The sequence below is a fragment of the Callospermophilus lateralis genome, unplaced genomic scaffold (genome assembly GCF_048772815.1).
Source record: "Callospermophilus lateralis isolate mCalLat2 unplaced genomic scaffold, mCalLat2.hap1 Scaffold_227, whole genome shotgun sequence".
Taxonomy (NCBI): domain Eukaryota; kingdom Metazoa; phylum Chordata; class Mammalia; order Rodentia; family Sciuridae; genus Callospermophilus; species Callospermophilus lateralis.
The window spans coordinates 1,765,756-1,785,794 of NW_027513180.1; the positions used below are offsets into that span (position 1 = coordinate 1,765,756).

At 37.7% G+C, this 20,039-nt stretch overlaps 1 pseudogene; it reads left to right on the forward strand.

Annotated features, from left to right (window-relative positions):
- The first annotated feature begins 9,045 nt into the window (after positions 1-9,045).
- On the forward strand, positions 9,046-9,835 carry LOC143640403 (large ribosomal subunit protein eL6 pseudogene; annotated as a pseudogene).
- The last annotated feature ends 10,204 nt before the right edge of the window (positions 9,836-20,039 follow it).

Below are 20,039 nucleotides of genomic sequence, written 5' to 3' on the forward strand. Positions count from 1 at the left end.
GCTTCTGGAACAGAAAGGCAGAAATATCATTCCCCATTCACCACGCCATTGGCAAAATGACTTCGCTGCTCTCAAATTCCTTATCAGATGAGCTTCTGCAACAAGCAGCAGTTATGACACCTCTCAGAGGTTAAGCCACGTAAATGTTAACAGAATCTGCTACAGGAAGTTGACAATAGCAAAAATCCTAGTCACTATCTCCTCCTCCACCCTTGTCTTAGAATCCAGACCTTGTTTAGATCCCCCAGGAAAGGGGGTTGGAGCCAAATTCCAAAATAAAACAAAATGTTCATTCTTAACTCTGAAACTTCTACTCACTGGGTGCTTGGGGTTAAGGCCAATTTAAGGAATTTTAAGAATAATTCTGACTGCTCAAAGTTTTAAGGTCAAATTGGAATTCACTCAAGAACAGGTACCCATGGGACCTCTGTCATCATTTAAGTCTTACTTTCCCAAAGATAAGCCACTTAGCATAAGCATAGCAAAGTCTTCAAAAGGAATGCCAATGACCACTTTTGTTGGTGTATTATCTATACTTACCATGAGGACCCAACTAATGAGATAATTATCTCACAGCCATGCCATAAATCCAACTAATAAAACCTATAGAAGAATTTGTACTGAAGCAAAACATTATTTTCTAAATCACACTATTAGTCTAATTTCACTTTCTTATTCCCAGAAAACGAAAATATGTGAAACATGTATTTTTGGTATTACCTATAAAGTGTGGTCAATTCAATGGTAAAGGGCTAAGTAGATTTCCTGAATGACTAAAGACAGCTCTGTGGTGTGACACTTCTAACAAAGTACAAAACCCAGAGGAAAAAAATCATAAAATTCAAGTTGGTGCTCAGATTGTTAGGTACCTTCAAGTTTTTGCTGTTTGAAAGAGGCTGAGTAGGTTGTATTATGTAAACCAGGACAGATGGTGGTTACTCTGTTGATGTAACATAGACAATTCCTTAACAAAAACGAAACCCAAAAAGCCTTGGTTCTACATCAAAAGATTTTCAAATGAATATACATTCATACTTCAAAGTAAAAAAAAAAAAATTTAAAGTGCCTATCATTTTTCCAATTTCTCACCCAACTTTTTCAATTTGGATGGGGCCACTGGCTCCTGTAATAAGTGACACCCTAGACTCTGTCTAGGTCTCTTGAGCCTAATATCTGTTTCTAAAAGTTTTCTGTTAATTTCTACTATTTTATTATCTTCTAGGGGGTTGTGAAGACTCAGTGTAGATATTTTCATGAACTATTTCTAATCTGCAAGGTTAAGCAAATGAGACAACTAAAATTGTTAGAAGTATATTGTTACAGTTAACTTGGTCTGAATGCCAGGTTCTCCAAGAAAGACATCCAGAATGATCTGCTGTTTAACTTCTACTTAAAGCGGCTTAGACATATTAGTTAACTTGTTTTTATTTACTTATTGTTTTTTAAATGTAGGATCCCCTAGAGTTCTAGATTCTAAAGGATTGCTAGCTAGGAGTATCTAAGGTGTCACAACTCACTTTCAAAGAATAACTTTAGTGGCTACAGTTGTGTGACTATTAAAAACAAAAGAGCCATCTCAGGAAAATTTACTCAGAATGTAAGATCTACTTTCTTTTGAATTCTTAAACTATGTGGTTCATGTGCAGCGGGCAGATTGGATAAAGGCTGAGCCTCGTTTTCCTCAGCTGTGAAATAAGCATCGTGCTTACCTACCCCAATTCATTGACATAATATACGCTTATTGAACAGATACTGTGTACTGAGCACTGGGAATAAGAAATCAACAATATACAGTTTCTGTCCTGGGAGAGTTTGCTTCTAGAGTGGAAGAGAGATTAACAACATAAAAATTTAATTAGCTAAGGTGATTTCACACACTCTTCACATTTTACAGGGATGACCTTACTTAGGAACAGTCTCTGAAGAAATGAGTGGGACCCGGAGGATAAAACGGACGCAGACAGCTAAAACATGAAGTGAAGAGCATTCCGGGGAGAGGGAACCCAACCGGCAAAGGGTGAAAGGTAAGAACAGGGTCATAGAACTGCAGGATCAGAAGAAGGATTTATGCAAGAAAGATAATGGTCTGGGATGAAAGGAGTGGGGGAAGAAGGCATGTTAAAGACACTACATCTTATGCTAATAACTGAACTTCAATATTAAAGGGGAGTAACTTGACTCGATTTACCTTTTTAAAAATATTACGCTGGCTACAATTCCGTATGGTGAATGGTTTGACGGGAAGGTCCAGCAGGGACTGGGACCTGTTTGAAGGAGGTAGGCGTGGACTGTGACCGTCCCCCTTTTGAGGGAAACAGCCAAGAAAGCTCAGGTTCACTCCCGCAAGTGGTGCGCGCTCAAACTGCGCTCGCTACAACTGTCGGGGACCGCACCCCGCAAGGGCCCAGGGCGGCAGAACCGACAGGGGGCTTCGCACCCACCCTGCGGGCAGGAGTCGGTCTCTGCAGCGCTTGCTGAGCGCCCGCTAAGAGGCGCTACTACTGCAGGAACCCGAGGCCGCGGGCAGAGGACCCCGAACGGAGTCCTCCGGCGGCGCCGCTTCTCTCGCGGTCAGCCTCCAGCCGGGCCGCCATGCGCGCGGTTCTCCGGACTCCAGCTCCCCCGCACAGCGAGCGGGGCAAATGCGGGACGTAGGACTAGAGACCGCGGCAGTCCGCGGCCGCGAAACACGTACCTGACCACACCGCCTCCGCCACCGCCTCGGCCCCGCCCCGCGCGACGTCTGCGCCTGCGCGCAGTTCAAACGCACTTCGCCGCGGCGCGCCCCTCACCGCCCAGCCGCTTCCCCTTCCGGGAATCTTGCCCCTGGGTCCTAAAGACCCCCATATCCGAAGGGACTGACAGGTTTATTCCTCAAAGGGGGCAGATAGGAGACCTGACCTCCTCTCCCTCCCAGCTCACCTACTGGTGACTTAAAAGAGGGAGAAACAGAAAGGTGGTCAACCCCTTTATAAGGGTTCACATAGCTTCAGGTTCCCAGGGGTCAGCGGTGTGTTTTGAAAGGCGGAGAGAAAGAGAAAAGAGAGAGAGAGAGAGAGAGAGAGAGAGAGAGAGAGAGAGAGAGAAAAGATGAGCTGAGATTAAAAGCAGCTGCCAAATGGAAAATCCGTGTCCGGGGAAGAGCGGGCTCGGCTGGGGCTCAGTCTTTAAAAACCTGCTGTAAAATAAAAAGTTAAACAAGTCCACATAAGACTCAGAACCTCGAATGCCTGCTTCTTTCAAACAGGCATGCGAACGTTCTTTTTAATTTATCGATTTGACAAAATAGAGGGATCAGAGATGAACCCATCTGGGAAACGGAACTCTCTCCCGACGTTCGTCTTTTATAAGGACTAACTAGAGGCAGTTACAGTAGGAGCCAGGATGTCATTTTGACTAGAGGAGCTAGGCTATTGTGATGAGAAGGGTGTAGGAGTACTTTGGGGATGTTGGGATGAATTTTGCCCTGGTGTTTGACTGGACGTGGTGGTGGTAAAACAGTGGTGTGATCATCAAGACCAGAGGGACTGTGATGCCACCAAGTAAGAAAATTCAGATGGAGCAGGTCCACAGGGAGCTGGTTCATTATAGGGCATGCCGAGTTTCAGGTGACTGTGGGAGTTTCAGCTGCATTCACTCATCAGATGCTATGCTGATTGTGGAAGTTATGATGGTGAAAATATCTCAGATTTTGCTACCTCTCTTAGATGTAGGAACTGAAATTTGGTGGAGAAGTGAAGGCTAGAGATAGATTTTGGACTCCTTTGTGTATAACAAGTAGCTCAAAACACAAGGGTGAATGGAATTACCAAGGACGATTTTGCAGAAATCTTGTTTGAGGAGCAGTGGTCTGAGGAGAGAACACTGGGGATGTCAACAGTTAAGGGTAGGTGGGAGATTCCATGAAGAATATGGAGTGGGAGCCATTTGGGAGGGCCAAGAGAAGCCAGGAAAATGCAGGGACTCTAAGACTGGAGAATTCCAGACTGAAGGAAAGTATGTCAGATGCTCTAAGTGTTCTATTCCCCCAAAGTTTATAAAGCCCTTGAACAATGTGGGGAAATGCTTCATTTTAATACACTGGTGAAATCAGGTTCTCAAACTTTGTCAGTGTGTTCTCAAATGTTTTAAATCACATAGGGATTAAGAAAAAAAAATCTAGGCTAGACCAAAATGCTAAAAGTAGTTTTTATTGAAGAATTAAAAAACTTTTTTTTCTTCTTCATAATTAAAAAATCATCATTTTCTATATCAACCAGGGATTACTTTTATAATCAGGAAAAATAAAAATAAGGCCATGGAGCCCATTGTAACAATTTCTTGCTTTTGTCTTAAGCAGAAAGGTTGCCTTACAGATTACCATCTATATGGTACAGCCAAATTGACTATATGTGTTTACACATATTGACTATATGTGTTTACACATATTGGTCAATGTTATAAAGTTTTGAGGTCTGTTAAAATCTGTAGCTTATTGATGTTGACAAAAAAGTAAAATAATGATTATAGTTGCTGAGCGACTTGTTTGCTGGGTTCAATAAAGATGGTTTCTTATAAAATAAATCCCTTACCCCAAGATTAAGAACTTGCACTGTTAAAACACTTGATAACTTACATGTTATTACTCTCTCCTTTCTTCTAGATAGAAGCAGATTCTGTGATGTCTTCAAAAAATTCCAGTACTTCTGGTAATATAAATGTTAATTTTAGTTTTAGTACCTTTATTTAGTGACTCACAAAACTAAAATCAAAGGCAAGAAAAAAAATAGGTACTATGTGTTGTGTTAAGCACATCTTTATTTTATTTCACTCAAAAGAAAGTTTTGGGTTTTTAGATTTGATTAATTAGTTTAAAACTAAGATGTGTTTACAGTAGGAAAAATTAAGCCATTGAAAAGCATAAAGACAAAAATGTCACTCATAATATTTTTTGAGCAACTGGGTGAATGGAGGTGACTCTGAATGGGAAGACTGGGTGAGAGTGTTTGGGGTGGGGGGAGACTAGAAGTCCAATTTTTGTTATGTTAAGTTTGAGAGATTTCAATCCATTATGTCAAAATAAATTGTGTCTGTATGAATATGGAACTCAGAGGAAAACTGTGAACTAAAGAAATAAATTTGGTAGTCATCAGCATGTAGATGGTTTTTAAATTATGGAATGGATGAGACTGAGAGAGATTGGGGGGGGAAGGACTGAGAACCTTAGGAACTGTAACTAATAGCACTCAGAGGATGAGGAAGAGACTACGTGACTTAGGAATGGCAGTGGGTGGAAAGAAAATCAGCAGTATTTGATCAAAACCCAGGGAAGTGGCTGTTCTAGTGGAGAAACTATGGTCACCATTACCAATGCTACTGAAAGGTCAAGTAGCTTAAGAACTGAAGGGTATCTGTTGGAGGTGGTAACCTGAAAGTGTTGGTTACATCAGCAAGAGGAATTTCAACATGTGGTGACGGTTGGAGGCCAGGCTAGAGTGGGTTGAGGATAAATGAAGAGTGATAAAAAGTGGCAACAAATAGGTAAGTTTTTCAGTAAGTCTGGAATGGCTGTAGATATTTTATTTGTTTTTTTTAATATATTTTTAATTGTAGATGGACATAATACCTTTATTTTATTCATTTATTTTTACATGATCTGAGGATCAAACCCAGTGCCTCACACATGCTAGGCAAGCATTCTACCACTGAGCCACAACCCCAGCCCTTATTTGCTTTTTTATTTGTCTGGTTTTTTTAAAAAGTAAGAACAGGTTTTTAAGCTTAACAGAATGATTTAGTGAAGAAGAATAAGAGAGATAAGAGAGCAAAACCGTTTATGTGAAGGGGATAGGATCCAGGATGTCTTGAATGGCTTTTCAGTAATGACCTGCATGTGGAAATAAAGCTTACACAGAGTTGCAAAATAAAAGTCATAGAGTATACCTGTGCACTCTACCCAGATTCACTTAATGTTAGTGTTTTCCCCAACTTCATCCTCATCCACAGTCCATAGTGTGCATAATTCTGCATACTTATCTACTTCATAAGTTTATATCAATGCTCCATTTAAATCTAATTTACCATCTATATTCTATTGTTGTCAGTTGTTCTGGTTACATTATTCCCCCTTTACTCTAGGAATTAGTTTTTGGTTTTATATCTCTTTAGCCTTCTTTAATTTGAAATGTCTCTGCAGTCTTTTTGTTTTCCCTTTTTGCTTTTCTTGTAACATAGATATTTTTGTAGAACACAGTATGCCCCTTACCTTTTTGTCTTTATTTTTAAAGAACATTCCTCATTTTGCTCAGTTGGTATACTTTGTGATTAGACTGGGATCTTGCCTTCCTGGCCAGAATACTGTTTAGATGAATTGCTTTTCTTCTGGGTAATCATCTGAAGGCATATAGTATCCATTTGTGTCTCAAAGATGACATTCATTTCATCACCAGTCAAGATATTGTTTAATTTCTCCATTGTGTCATTTATTTTTTATTGTCTTCCATTGCAACTAATTGGTAGTCTGTGGAAAGACACTTTTAAGTCAATGCAAATATTCTTCTTCTTGTCAGAATTTCTCCCTAGATTTGATATCCATTTATTATTCTTGTCCAATCTAGTTTTGCTGTAACAGTTGGAAAATAATGATTTTTCTTCTCCCAAAGCCTCCTTGTATCAGCCCTTGATATTCTACTATCAAGAAACTTCTTCTTTATCTGTCTCTCTGTTATCAGTGTGGACTAGTGGATTTCTATGTTTTTAATAATTTATAACTCATTACTGTATTTAATTATTTTAGTGCTCACTTCTCACAGATTTGACCAGTGAGTGCTCCTTAAGCTGGCTCCTGTGTGTGTTTGACTGGTTTGGCATTTTCTTTCTTTTTTAAAAGTCTTTATAATAAATGTTAGATTTATAGAAGAGTTTTAGAGGTAGTACAGAGAGAGTGCCTGTCTACCTTTAATCCAGTCAGAAGAAGGATTGAGAGATGGAAAACATTTTAAAAGGTCCTAATCAAACTTTAAAAGATAAAAACAAGTGAATTTGAAAACAATAGAAACGAACATGAAACACAAAGAGGAAAGAAAAAACTTAATAAATAGCAGTGAGTGAAATGACTTCAGGGAGCCAAATTGCACAAATATAAGTGCAATTGGAACTCCCATTGGAAAGGAGAGAGAGAGGTAGGGGCAGAAAAACATAGTTAAGTAAAAGGAAGGTTTTTCTAAAGTAAGTAAAGCTATAAACTTCAGATTCAGTGAAACTCAATCAGAAGAAACTTGGGGGGAAAAAACTATACCCAGTCACATAATAATAAAATAACTTACAACCAATGATAATGTTAAAAAAAAAAGAACCATGGGTGAGGGAGACACTTTATATAAAGAGGAACAAAGTTGACAGCAGACTTTTTATAGGAAATTATTTAAGTCAGGAGACAATAGAGATTAAAAAAAATAAAAGAACCTAGAATTCTATGCCAAACAAAATATCTTTCAAAAATGAAAGTAAAATCAAGACTTTCAGGGCTTGGTGCAATTCAGTGTCCCAGCACTGCTTTAAAAAATAATTAAGACTTTAAGCTTTATATGCTGAATTTGTCAAGAGGAGATTTACTTGATAAGAGATATTAAAGGAAATCACGTAGGCAGAAGAAAGCAGTACCAGATGGAATTCTGGATCTTCCCCAAGGAATGAAGAGCACCAGATATAGTAACTATGTGGTTAAATACAAAATACTTTTTACTATTTAAATATCTTCAGAAGATAATTGACCAATTAAAGCAAAAAATAATCATGAATTATGCAGTTCATAATGTTTAAATTAATGATGATAACATCACAAATACCAGTGGACAAATAAATAATGTTGAAAATGTGGGTACAACACAATAATACTGGGTAACTTTAACATGCCTCTGTCACCCCTGGATAAATCCTCCAAACAAAACCTAAATAAAGAAGCTATGGAAGTAAAAAATACAATTGATGGGGCTGAGGTTGTGGCTCAGCAGTAGAGCTTTCACCCAGCATGTGTGATGTGCTGGGTTTGATACTCAGCACCATAAATAAATAAATAAATTAATTAATTAATTAATGTATTATGTCCAATTACAACTAAAAAAGTTTTAAAAAAATACAATTGATAATTTAGACTTAACAAACATATATAGAATATTTCATCCATCAATGACTAAATACACTTGCTTCTCAGCAGCACACAGATCCTTCTCTAATATAGATATGTAAGCTATCACATATGTTGGCATACAATTGTAATATTACCTTAATGTAATTTTAGCATTGGTATGGTTATTTTGATAGCTCTTTCCTTTGATATTAATTTTTGTGTTCTTGCTTTTTTCTTGATTAGACTTGTTTATTTTTATCACATTTTAATTATTTCTTTATTTCATATATTTCTGCTCCTACTCTTATTTTTTTCTGCCCACACAATTTGAAAATAATTTGTTATTCTAGCTTTTTTCTGATACAAGTACTTTAAGTTTTAAATGTGCATCTGAGTACTGTTTCATCCCAGAGATCCTGATATTTTAAGTTTTTGTTATCACTTAGTTCAAAGCACTTTTTATTTATTTTCTTCCTTGACCTCTAAAATATTTATAAATTTGCCATTAATTTTGAAATAGTTTATGTGGGGGTGGGGTTCTATATATCTTAAGGTGATTGATTTCTAATGTAATAAATCATGCAGGAAACAGTTTGCATGATTTCAAATTTAAAAAATTAATGGAAATCCTTTTTACATTGATTATAGTGGTTACATACAAGTCAAAACTGATCAAACTGCATACTTAAAATATGTGAATTTTACTGTGCTTCAATTTTACCTCAATAAAGCTATGGGGGGAGAAAAGAGAAATTGGAATATAGATGTTTATTGTATACCTGAGTGGTGTTAATATCACTTGAGAATAGTTACATTTTGAAGATGTGGCTCCTAATAAAGTAGCCAATAAGAGAATACAGCAGAGTTTAAGACAGAAAAGGAAATAAAATGAAATAAAATATTTTATTCAAGAGAAGGGCTCTTTCCCATCTTGTAAGATGGTATGTGAAAAGGTTGAGAAGCCAGACACTAAGGAGAAGAAATATGGAGCCCAGAAGGCTGATGCTGTTGGCAAGGTTAAAAAGGGAGAACCTACAGACAAGAAACCCAAGAAAGGGAAGCTCCTCTGCAGCCGAAACCCAGTCCTGGGAGGAACTGGCAGATACTCCAGGTCTGCTGTGTATTTCTGAAAGCCCACGTACAAGAGGAAGTACTCGGCTGCTAAGTCCAAGGCTGAAAAGGAGAAGGTTCTTGCTACCAGTCAGTGGTGACAAGAACCGTGGTTCCAGGGTGGTTAAGCTTCCCAAAATGGCACACCTGACTGAAGATGTGCCACGAAAGCTGTTGAGCCACCACAAGAAACCCCCAGTCAGCATGTGGGAAACTGGGAGCCAGCACCACTCCTGGACCATCTTGATCATCCTCACTGGGCGCCGCAGAGGCCAGAGTGGTTTTCCTGAAGCACCTGAGTAGTGACTTGCTATTTGTGATGAGACTTCTTTCCCTCAATCAAGTTCCTCTGCGGAGAACACACCAGAAATTTGTTATTGCCACCTTTTCAAAGATTGATATCAGCAACGAGAAAATCCCAAACACCTCACTGATGCTTACTTCAAGAAGAAGTGTGGCAGCCCAGATACCAGGAAGGTGTAATCTTCAACACAAACAAGCAAAAGACAAGATTATAGAGCAGCGCAGAAAGTTGTGGACTCACAAATTTTACCCCAAATCTAAGCCATATTCCTCAGCTCCAGGGCCACATGTGATCCATTGTGGGTTTATCCTTAAAAATTTGTATTCTAAACTTCTTACCAAGAACCTAATTAAATAACTGAAATATTAAAAAAAAAGAAGATAGGAACTAAGAATAGATGGAAATAGACAAATAAAGACAAATAGCAATATAATACAATAATACCTAACCACATATACTATTTTTATTACATGGAAATGGTCTCAACAGTTGAATTAAAAGGCAGATACTGTCAAGTTGGACAAAAAAAGTAGGACCTGTGTTGCCTGCAAGAAGCCTACTTTAAATATAAAGGCACATAAAGGTCAAAAATAAAAGGGTGAAAAAATATATGTCATACTAACTCTGATCAAAGGAAAGCTCAAGTAGGTATGTTAATATCAGATGAAGTTGACTTCAGGAAAGGGAATAGTACCAGGGATAGGGAGAGTCATTTCATAAAGATAAAGTGTAAATTCATCAAGAGGATTAAACAGTTCTAAACCTTTATATCTCTAATAATGAAAATTCAGAATACATGAAACAAAAACTGAGAAGAAAAATTGGACAAATCCATAACAATAGTAGGAGATAGCAACATTTCTATCAATAATAAAGCAGTTAGACATAAAATCATTAAGTCCATAGAAGACTTGAACAAGACTAACAAGTTTCCCTTTCAACATCAGAGAACACATTCTCTTTTTAAAATTTTTTTTTAGTTGTACATGGACACAATTCCTTTATTTTATTTATTTTTATGTGGTGCTGAGGATCGGACCCAGTGCCTCACACATGCTAGGCAAGTACTCTACTCCAGCCCCGAGAACACATTCTCTTTAAGTCCACACAGTCATAAGTTTGATCATAAGCTGATCCATTAAATATAAATGTGGATATTTGGTGAGTAGCATATTTCTAAATAACTCATACGTCAAAAAAAGTCAAAAGGCAAAAATTAGAAAGTTCTTTGACTTAAAATGAAAAGTCAACATTTTTCAAATGTTATGGGATACCTTAAAAATAGAACTTGGAAAGTCATAACACTAATAATTTCTGAGACACTGGTTATCTATATCCGGAATGAGAGATGATATTGTGAATTCCACAGTTATTTAAAGGAAATGGCATTATGAACAACTGTATGTCAACAATTTGACAACTTAGATGAAATGACCAGATTTCTTGAAAGATTAAAAATGACTAGAGCTCACTCAAGGAGAAATAAGTAACCTGGGTAGTTCTATCTCTATAAAAAAGAAATTTAATTTGTAGTTAAAACCCTTTCCACAAAGAAGACTCTAGGACCAAGTGACTTTACTGGAGAATTCTACCAAATACAAAAGGAAAAATAATACTGACAGTGTTTCAAAACCTTTGATTCACATTTTCTGTTGTCTCTCTTCTAAACATTTATTAAGTCTGGGTGCTGTTTCTCTGGGTATTTGTTACAATTATTATCTCTGCTTTTGCATATTGTGAAATTTTATATTTAAAATATTAAATGTAAAAAGCAGTGATGATGTTTTCTGCACATAATACTTTTTTTGTTTTTGTATATAATGAGTACTGCAAGTTATAATTTCTTTCACTTAGACTTGTGTTGTTAACAATTGGGAATCTTGTTTTGGCAAATTTTATGTAAATATTAGTTGCATAGATTATATTTGCTGATGGAGGGATCATTGAAAACTTAATGTCAGCCTTGTTTCTTTACTAAATGACCATTTCACTTACTATGTCAAAGTCACTTTTCTATTGCATGAAACATGGTGGCATGATATATTTTTAAAAAATATTTTTTTAGTTGTAGTTGGACACTGTACTTTTATTTATTTATTTTTATAGTGCTGAGGATCAAACCCAGTGTCTTGCACATGCTAGGCAAGCACTCTGCCACTGAGTCACAACCCCAGCACCAGCAAGATATTTTTAATCTGGTTAAATATTACTTCATGTCTAATATATCAGATGGTAGGATATCTTATTGTATATAAATTGGAAATTCATTATGTTTGTATACAAGTTTAGAGATTCTATATGATATGACTTTTATAATATTATTACTAGAAGAATATGTTTTGGACATAATCCCTAATTTCTCCAAACTTTGAATTTACTGAAAATTTTGATACCTTCAAATATTCAAAATATTTGATGTTCAGTTAGTTTTAACATCTTTGTGAATTATTTTCTACATTTTTTCCATGGTGTTTGTATGTGAGTATTTCCAGTCTACAAGGAGTTCTGACTTCTGCAGAAGAATTTCCCACATTCTTCATGTTGATAGGGTTTTGATTTTTAGGAGCCCTTCTCCTGCTTGTTATATGGTATTTCTCTGTTGGTGACTTCTCTGATGTGTTGCTGAAGGCACCCACCTTATCATTATTCTCAAAGATTTTCTTTCTTATTTATGATTTCTTTCTTTCTTATTTCTTTCTGATTTTGAATTAAGGATTTCATTGAACACTGAAGATCTTTTTTCCTTAACTCTGGAAGAGTTAATATGAAGGTTAACTCTCCTTTCCTTAGTTCTCTGCTGTGCAGAAAGGAGTGAGTCCTGGAAGAAAGAGTTCCTCCATTCTTTACCCATGTGAGTCTCTGATGTAAAGGTTGATTCCCTTCAGAACTTTCCCCCCATTCAATCTATTCATAGATCTCCTCATCACATATATACTCTTATGTTTAGTAAGACATGACTTCGTGAACACGCTTTCCCACACATATTGTGTTCACCCAGTTTTCCTCTGGGATGAACTCTGAAGGGTCAAATTTGGCAGAAGTTTTCTCATCTTTGTTGTTTTCCAAAAGCTTCTCCTATGCATGAGTGTTCTGATGTAAGGGCTGATTCTTGGGGACTGAGTGTTCCAGGTATGCTGCTGATATTTATTTATTTATTTTTTGTTTACAAAATTCCCCTACATTTCTTTTTTCTTATATTGGAGAAAGGTTTGACTAGTAGCTGAAGACAGCTGATGTTCATGAAATTCACAAAGTCTCCTCTCCTTTGAGAGTTCTCAGCTTTTATTTTGCTGTCCTGCAGAACTATTTCTGACATTCACTGCACTCATCCAGCTTCCTTTTGATGAGTTCCCAGTCAAGACACCTCTCTACGTTTGGTATGTTCATGTGATTTCTCCCATGCCCGGGTTCTCTTACATATAACGAATACTGCGTTATTATGGAACATTTTCTCAGATTCATCATGGCCAAAGAATTGCTTTATCTGTTTTTTGTTGTTTTTTTTTTTTTTTTTTTTTTTGCACCAGCAATAATCTTCCTGTGGCTGAGGGCTTTCTGACTTTGAAGACATGCTCAGGGACCTGCTCCTTCCCACATTTTCTTGCATTTAGTATCAAAGAACAACTCTCACATCCATTTCTCAGTTAGATCATTATGATGCTTCCTTTCTCAGCATCTTTTGCGAATAATTAATTTTAAAATAGATTTCAAAAGGTTAAAAAGTAAATTAGTCATCCGAGAAATTCAGGGGCACTATCAGAAGAAGGATTAGTTTGGAGGAATGAGATAAAATGTTTATGCTTAGTGCCTTGTTCTAGAAACACTGTGAAAGAACCTGCCTTATGTATAACCTTCCAGACTTTTCCATTTTAATCTTGATTAACTTTGTTAAAGCATCGCTTCCAGGTTAAAGGAACAGCTTTATGACCAGGGCATTAACTTTCCAACTAGCTTTAATTCACCTTGACTTAATGGGGAGCCCAAGACCACAAACATTCAAGCAAACAGTTAAATAGCCATCCAGCAGTGAATCGTCACTGACCTCTGCTGCTAACATGAATTTTTTTCTATTAGAACCCTTCAATCCTGAACCAATTTCAGACATGGACTTTATCTCTTCCCTATGAGTGACATGAGTTACATTTACATCATGTTTCTCTCGAAGAAGAGGGTTCATGCATAGGTTATGTTTCTTCAAACATTTTCTTTCTCCTTAATGTTTTGATTTTGGAGAAAAAGTGAAATGTTGGTCTTGGCCTCCTGGAAGCTAATCATTTTGGTAATAAACTTTCCAAGGTTCTTCTTCTGGTATCTGTGACTTGGGAATTCTGCTCTCCACAGCTGATCTTACCTCAAGACAAGGTCAGGCCTGGTGTCTGGGTAGGGCTGCATGGTGCATGGGTGAGGTGCAGACCCATGTCTTGGGTTGACCTTGACTGAGCTGCTCTTAGGCCAGGGCAGTGTCCTGAAGATGCACATACTTTACTCTGGGTTTAGGACAGTACCTCAGTACCCAGGTCCTGCTTCTCAGGTGCTTGTCCTCTCAGAAGTACATCATTTCTATACAGGTTTCTTCTGAAAATTAAGAGTTAAAAATTACGTCAGAGCTATTAGAAATATGAGTAGAATGTGGGTAAGAGAAGTACATGCTGAGAGATTCTTAGGGTAGCCAGCAGTAGCCGAAGAAGTGCTACTCATTTTTTAATTTGAGAAAAAGTGAAATATTGGTCTTGGCCTCCAAGTGAGTGTCAGCAAAAACTGTTTAGGGTAGCCAGGAACAAGGAAATATATTAATGGAATAAAAAAATAATCCATCCACTTATTTAAGGAAGCAACAGATTGCTGTTGAGAGTGTTTTCAGAATACAGTATTGCTTCTTCTTTCAGAGAGTTTTATTACAATCCTTGTTCATAACTTCTGTTAAGTATAGAGAAAGAAGGGGCAGGGATATAGCTCAGTTGGTAGAGTACTTGCCTAATATTTGCAAGGCCCTGGGTTCAATCCCCAGCACCACACAAAAAAAAAGTACAACTAGAAGAGACCAAGGAAACAGTACATGCTGAGAGACTCTTAGGGTAGCCAGCAGTAGCCAAAGAAGTGCTATTTATTTTTTAATTACCTGTAGCCCAACAACCAAGTGAGTGTCAGCAAAAACTGTTTAGGATAGCTATGAACAAGGAACTATATTAATGGAATAAAAAAATAATCCATCCAAAAGGGGACAGATGTGTCCCCTGTTGAAAGTAAGGAAATGGGGCTCTAGAGAGGAATAATAAAAGCAAATAGAAGAATGATAAAAGAATATTTGCATGGCAGACTCTTTGTTTACAAAATTCTTTCAACTGTCATAAAAACATGTCTTGTTGTTATAAATATGAATTATAGCTGTCATTTCCTACCCATGTGCAGATCTGCGATGAGCATTGCAATGGAGATTATATTTAATACACTCTATACTTTGATGATTATCCACATTTGATAATTTTTTTTTAAATCCTGGAGAATAAAAAGGTTGAATAATTTGCCTAGAGTGGCACAGCCAGTTAGCAAGCAGCGGATCAGAGCCATTTGACCTCCAGCTTTACCTTCCTGACCTATTGATAGGCCCTTCCCCTGATTTTTAATAATGTCATGGGTCATATTCGTAACTGTGACAGAATTGAGGCCAGCGTTCATTCCCCTAAGGAACTTAATTAATTAGCTGGTGAGTTGAAGTCAGGAGTGGGGACATACACAAATGGACAGTCACCAGTTTCTATATAGTTGCTGGCAGCTGAGTTCAGATTTGGTTCTAAGCTACCTAGAATCCAGAACATGCAGGGAAACGCAAGCAAGTACAGTAGTCAGAGTTCATACAATTAGCTCTTTTTTCTGGAGGGATGTAGTCTTCCCTGGCCTGTGACAGTTCTTCATGACGTCTTATGGGGAGAGAATGATGAATCGATACCAATTTCCCAAATGGTTCAATAAATGTAATAGTTTTGTAGGGCTTCCGTGTAGATCCATGTTTAAGACCAAAACCCATCAGGACAGTTCTGTGAAGGGCAAAGACCAGGTGCTTCAAGTGTGCAGATCTGGCTCTGTTATGGATAAATGGTAGGCATTTCATATGGATAAGGACAGCTAAGATTTATGCATCTCTTTCTCTATGCTAAATGCTGCAAGAAAGAACTGAGTGAGCATTGTTCCCCTGAATTGTCACATAGCTGTCTGAGTTATTATTTCAGATCGATCTAAAATATGCCCTAGGAAAAACTAGGAAAGAATACCTCAGAATTTTGCTTTCACTAGATGATCAGATTGAGCAAAATTCTTTCCTGTTTCCTTGTATTATTGCTCTTTTAAAGTAATCACATATTTTACTTTCATACTTAGAAAAGCAAAAGATTTCCAGGAACTAAATTTTAGCCTTCAACTTTGAATGATGGAAAAATCAAAGGGATTGATTCATCATAATGGTAATTGTGGACTGTTTAACTCAGTCATGCTACTCAGTGTAAGTTCAATTGAAAAATAATTTGTGAATGAATAGGTTAATGGTCATCGTCTTGTATGCTTTTATTTATTACTGTCTTGTCTCACTTGTTAGTTGACTATTAAACATGTTATTTTCCTAAATTTAAATTTCCATTTGCTGATATTTTAGAGTCTACTTTAAAACACCTGTAGTTGAATATGTTTTGGGTTTTTTGGCTTCTACTTTCAGAGGAAAGGCCAAGGCGTAGCAAGGGTGAAGGTTTTCAGATTTCAGTTAGCATCTTAGTTCTTCTCTATAATCAGGAAACTTATACAAATTAAGGTTATTATATTCTGAAACTGTAATCATAGGGCCAATTTGTGGTTTCACCCAGAGAAATTCACACATAAATTTCATTATTTAGTTCTTCATTTAGAGAATGGCTAGTGCATTTCATTGCAAAGACAGGAATTAGGAAACACAGACACTGACCTATGAACCATTTAAAAACATGGCTTGATAGAGAAGGTGAAAAAGTATTTTCAGTTCTTTAATGGGCAGATTTATTTGAATACTGTAGGCAAGAAAACTGGTAAGACTTTGGAGGAAGGCAATGCTCCATCCTAGACAGATGTGGGCCTAGGGCTAGACACTGGGGATAGGCAGGATTTGGAAAAGTGGCAAAGCCAAGAAGAGAACATGGTAAAAGAGAGAGAGACACCAGCCCCATTCCTCCTTCTGCTAGCTCCTGTGGCCTCTCTGCCCTGCAGGGCGGGGGGCGCCCCCCCCCCCGGAACTCAGCAGGGATTCAGATGCCTCACCCACTCCACTGCCATAAAAAAAAAGCACTGGAGGTGGTAGAGACTGTCCTGAGTCATTATCACTCACAGTCTCCCACTGGCCATGGATCAAGCAGGTGAGTGCTCTGTCCTAAGGGCCCTTTCTGCACTTAGACCCTCTCTTAGACCCTCTTACCCAACCATGTTGTCACTTGGTATCTGGCGTCTCTTCCTTCCACATCTCTCTCGCCTCCTACAGCACCCACCCTTTGTCTCCTCTTAGAGTTGCATACCTAAATCTGTGGCTGTGATGCTATTTTGTGGGGTACCAGGGATTGAATTCAGGAGCACTCAACCACTGAGCCACATCCCCAGCCCTGTTTGGTATTTTATTTAGAGACAGGGTCTCACTGAGTTGCTTAGTGCCTCTCTGTTGCTGAATCTGGCTTTGAACTCACGATCCTCCTGCTTCATCCTTCAGAGTTGCTGGTATTACAGGTGTGTACCAGTGCACCTGGCTGTGATGCTGTTAATAAAGCATCTGCCCCTAAGTATAGTTCCCTCCTTGGGATATCGTTACCTCCTGCAACATCAGGGAGAAGAGCAGATAACTATAAATTATGTTCAGCCGAATCCACTGACCTGATGGGACCGAAAATTGGGAAGGGGTTTAGGGCAAGTTTGCCAAGAAGGAAGGACGAGGTTTCAAATTCCAGAGCGAGATATCAGGGCTTTGCACTATTAACACCTAGAAACCTTGAAGTATTATGAGCAGGAGATGTATATAATAAAAAGGGTAATGATTCCTGTCCATGTTTGATAGAAATAAGGTTTTATTGGTTCTGATATCTCTATTCAGCTGTCACCTGTTTTTACTCATTTTCCTCTCAATGATAGAGTAAAACTTGATTTTTTTCCATTAAGGTAGATTCTTTCCCTTTATTCCCCTACTTTTCTGCAGGCAACTAGAAGAAACTATTAGTCTTCTGAATTTACTTATCCATCTTACTGTGACAACTCATCATTGTCAATGTCACTTTCACTCTCTGTCCTTACAGTCTTTCTGTGTAAACACATTACAGCCCTTTCCCCCCATCATAGCCTCCAAAAGACATAATCTGTATTTTATTTCTCAAATTAGAGAAGGCCAGCATTATACATTTTAAAAGGCCACTTTGTTCTTTTACCCCACCCCCCTTTTTTTTAGACATTCTTAGTCCTTGGGAAAATTAATATATGGCCCAGGGAACACAAATCCCCCTTTGCTGTTAAATATGGGACAAGGCTTACAGTCCAGATAACCTGGCATTTTTGTTGTTTTCTCCTTCACTCTCCTGGGTTTATTACAGTTTCTAATTTGAGCTCACCGTGCTGGCCAGACTCTAGACTACTTCATTTTCAAGAGGATTTCTTGTTGTGCACTGACACTTAGAACTGTGAACCACAAAAAAAAAATATATATATATATATATAATGGAATTTTCAAGTAAAAATAATATATAGTATGATTGGACTTTATGAATATATTTGCTCCTGTGGTGAAAGATGATTACCCTCCCAGGAAATGGCTTAAAAACAAACAAAAAAAAAAAAGTAGAAAAAAGTAACAGTCCCAGGCTCTCTATATGGCATATCTATATCACATATATTAAGTAGTATGGAAAGTAAAACTTTAAAATGCATGTATGTTTTCATTATAGAACATGAAAAGAGTCATTTTGCTAAGGATAATTTATAAAATGGAAGATGTTTTCTAGTTGTATGGGAAATGCACAGGCTTGTGGAGTCAGGTCCTCTTAGGATTTGGATCTTAGCCATTCCCCGAAGGCCCATGTGCTTTGGGCAAGTAGAGGAACCTTTAGGGGGTGTGGTCTCATGGGAGGAAGTTGGGCCATTTGGGGTGTGCCTTTAAAGGGGACTTTGGGATTCCATCTTGTCAGTCTGTGATGAGTTTCCTCTACCACATGCTGCCACCATCATGTACCCTGCTGCCACAGGCCGAAAGCCACAGGGCCATGTATCCAGGAACTGAAACTGTAAGCCAAAATACAACCTTTTTCTCTTTTGTTTATGTTAGGTATTTTTCACAGTGACAGAAAGCTGGCTGATACATTCTTAGCAGTCTTTAAGCTGTGGTCCTCAGCCCTGGGTCCTGTTGGGATACTCCTGGGGAAACAGTTGATCAGAGAAGTGCACTGAGCCCACCTCTCTTCAAATGGAATAGCCTTGCCTTCACGTCCTCTACACATCGGACTGTGCTGGTTTATAAAGAAGGACTTTCCTAAGAGGCATTAAAAAAACAAAAAAACCAACCAAACAACAACAACAACAAAAAAAACAACAGTCTGCAAACCACTGATAGAGTCCAAATACACAGGCAATTTCACAACACCTTCTATAGACATTAATAAATGCAGGTAAACACCTAGATCTATGTGTTTTCTGATGATGTTGTGATCCTAATGTGTAAGTATTGTAAAATGTGTTTTAGTTAACTTATTGGAGGATTAGTGTACATAGAAGATGCAAGATTGTGTTTGAAATTAGAATTTCCTGAACATATTCTTTCACTCCGGGGTGGGGGGACACAGATAATGCATTTCTCATTGGGTATGAAATCTGATGTCAGTAGAATTATTGAAAGTCTTTGTGAAGTGGTAATTTCAGGTTTGACTATTTTGACAGCAGGTGGAGCTAGTTGTAGCAATTCTATTTCTAGGCCATTTAAAAACCAGCAAGATACATAAAACTTACATTAATGTGTTTGCGTTACAAAGCTGTAGGAATAGTAAATTATTAAGTATTAGCTTTGGAAAGCAATTGTATTATTACAACAGCAGAGTCAAGCTGAATAAAAACTTCTGCATTTTTTAGAAAAGGGGCTTGCATTTGGATGTGTTTTGCCTTGGAAGATGACATGAGGGCATGTGGAGAGGGGTGTGTTTACCCAGTGTAATATGTAATCGATGCCTTTGACCCCTAGATATGGACTTGAAAAAAGACGTTATATGACTCTGTGAGAAAATAGCATGAAAGAACGATTATACACACAGTTATTTGTGTCTCTCTTTTTAAGTGGTAATAAACAGAATTTAAATCCACATACATTTCCTCCTAGTAAAAACCAAAGAATATTTGATTTTTATTCTATGAGATTGTGGAGTAAAGACTTGAATGCTTTATAGCTCCAATACTGATGTGTCATCTGAACATGTAATTTAAAAGATAGCACCACTCATATGGTTCTGTTTTTCAAATGAATCACACATTGAACCATGGAAT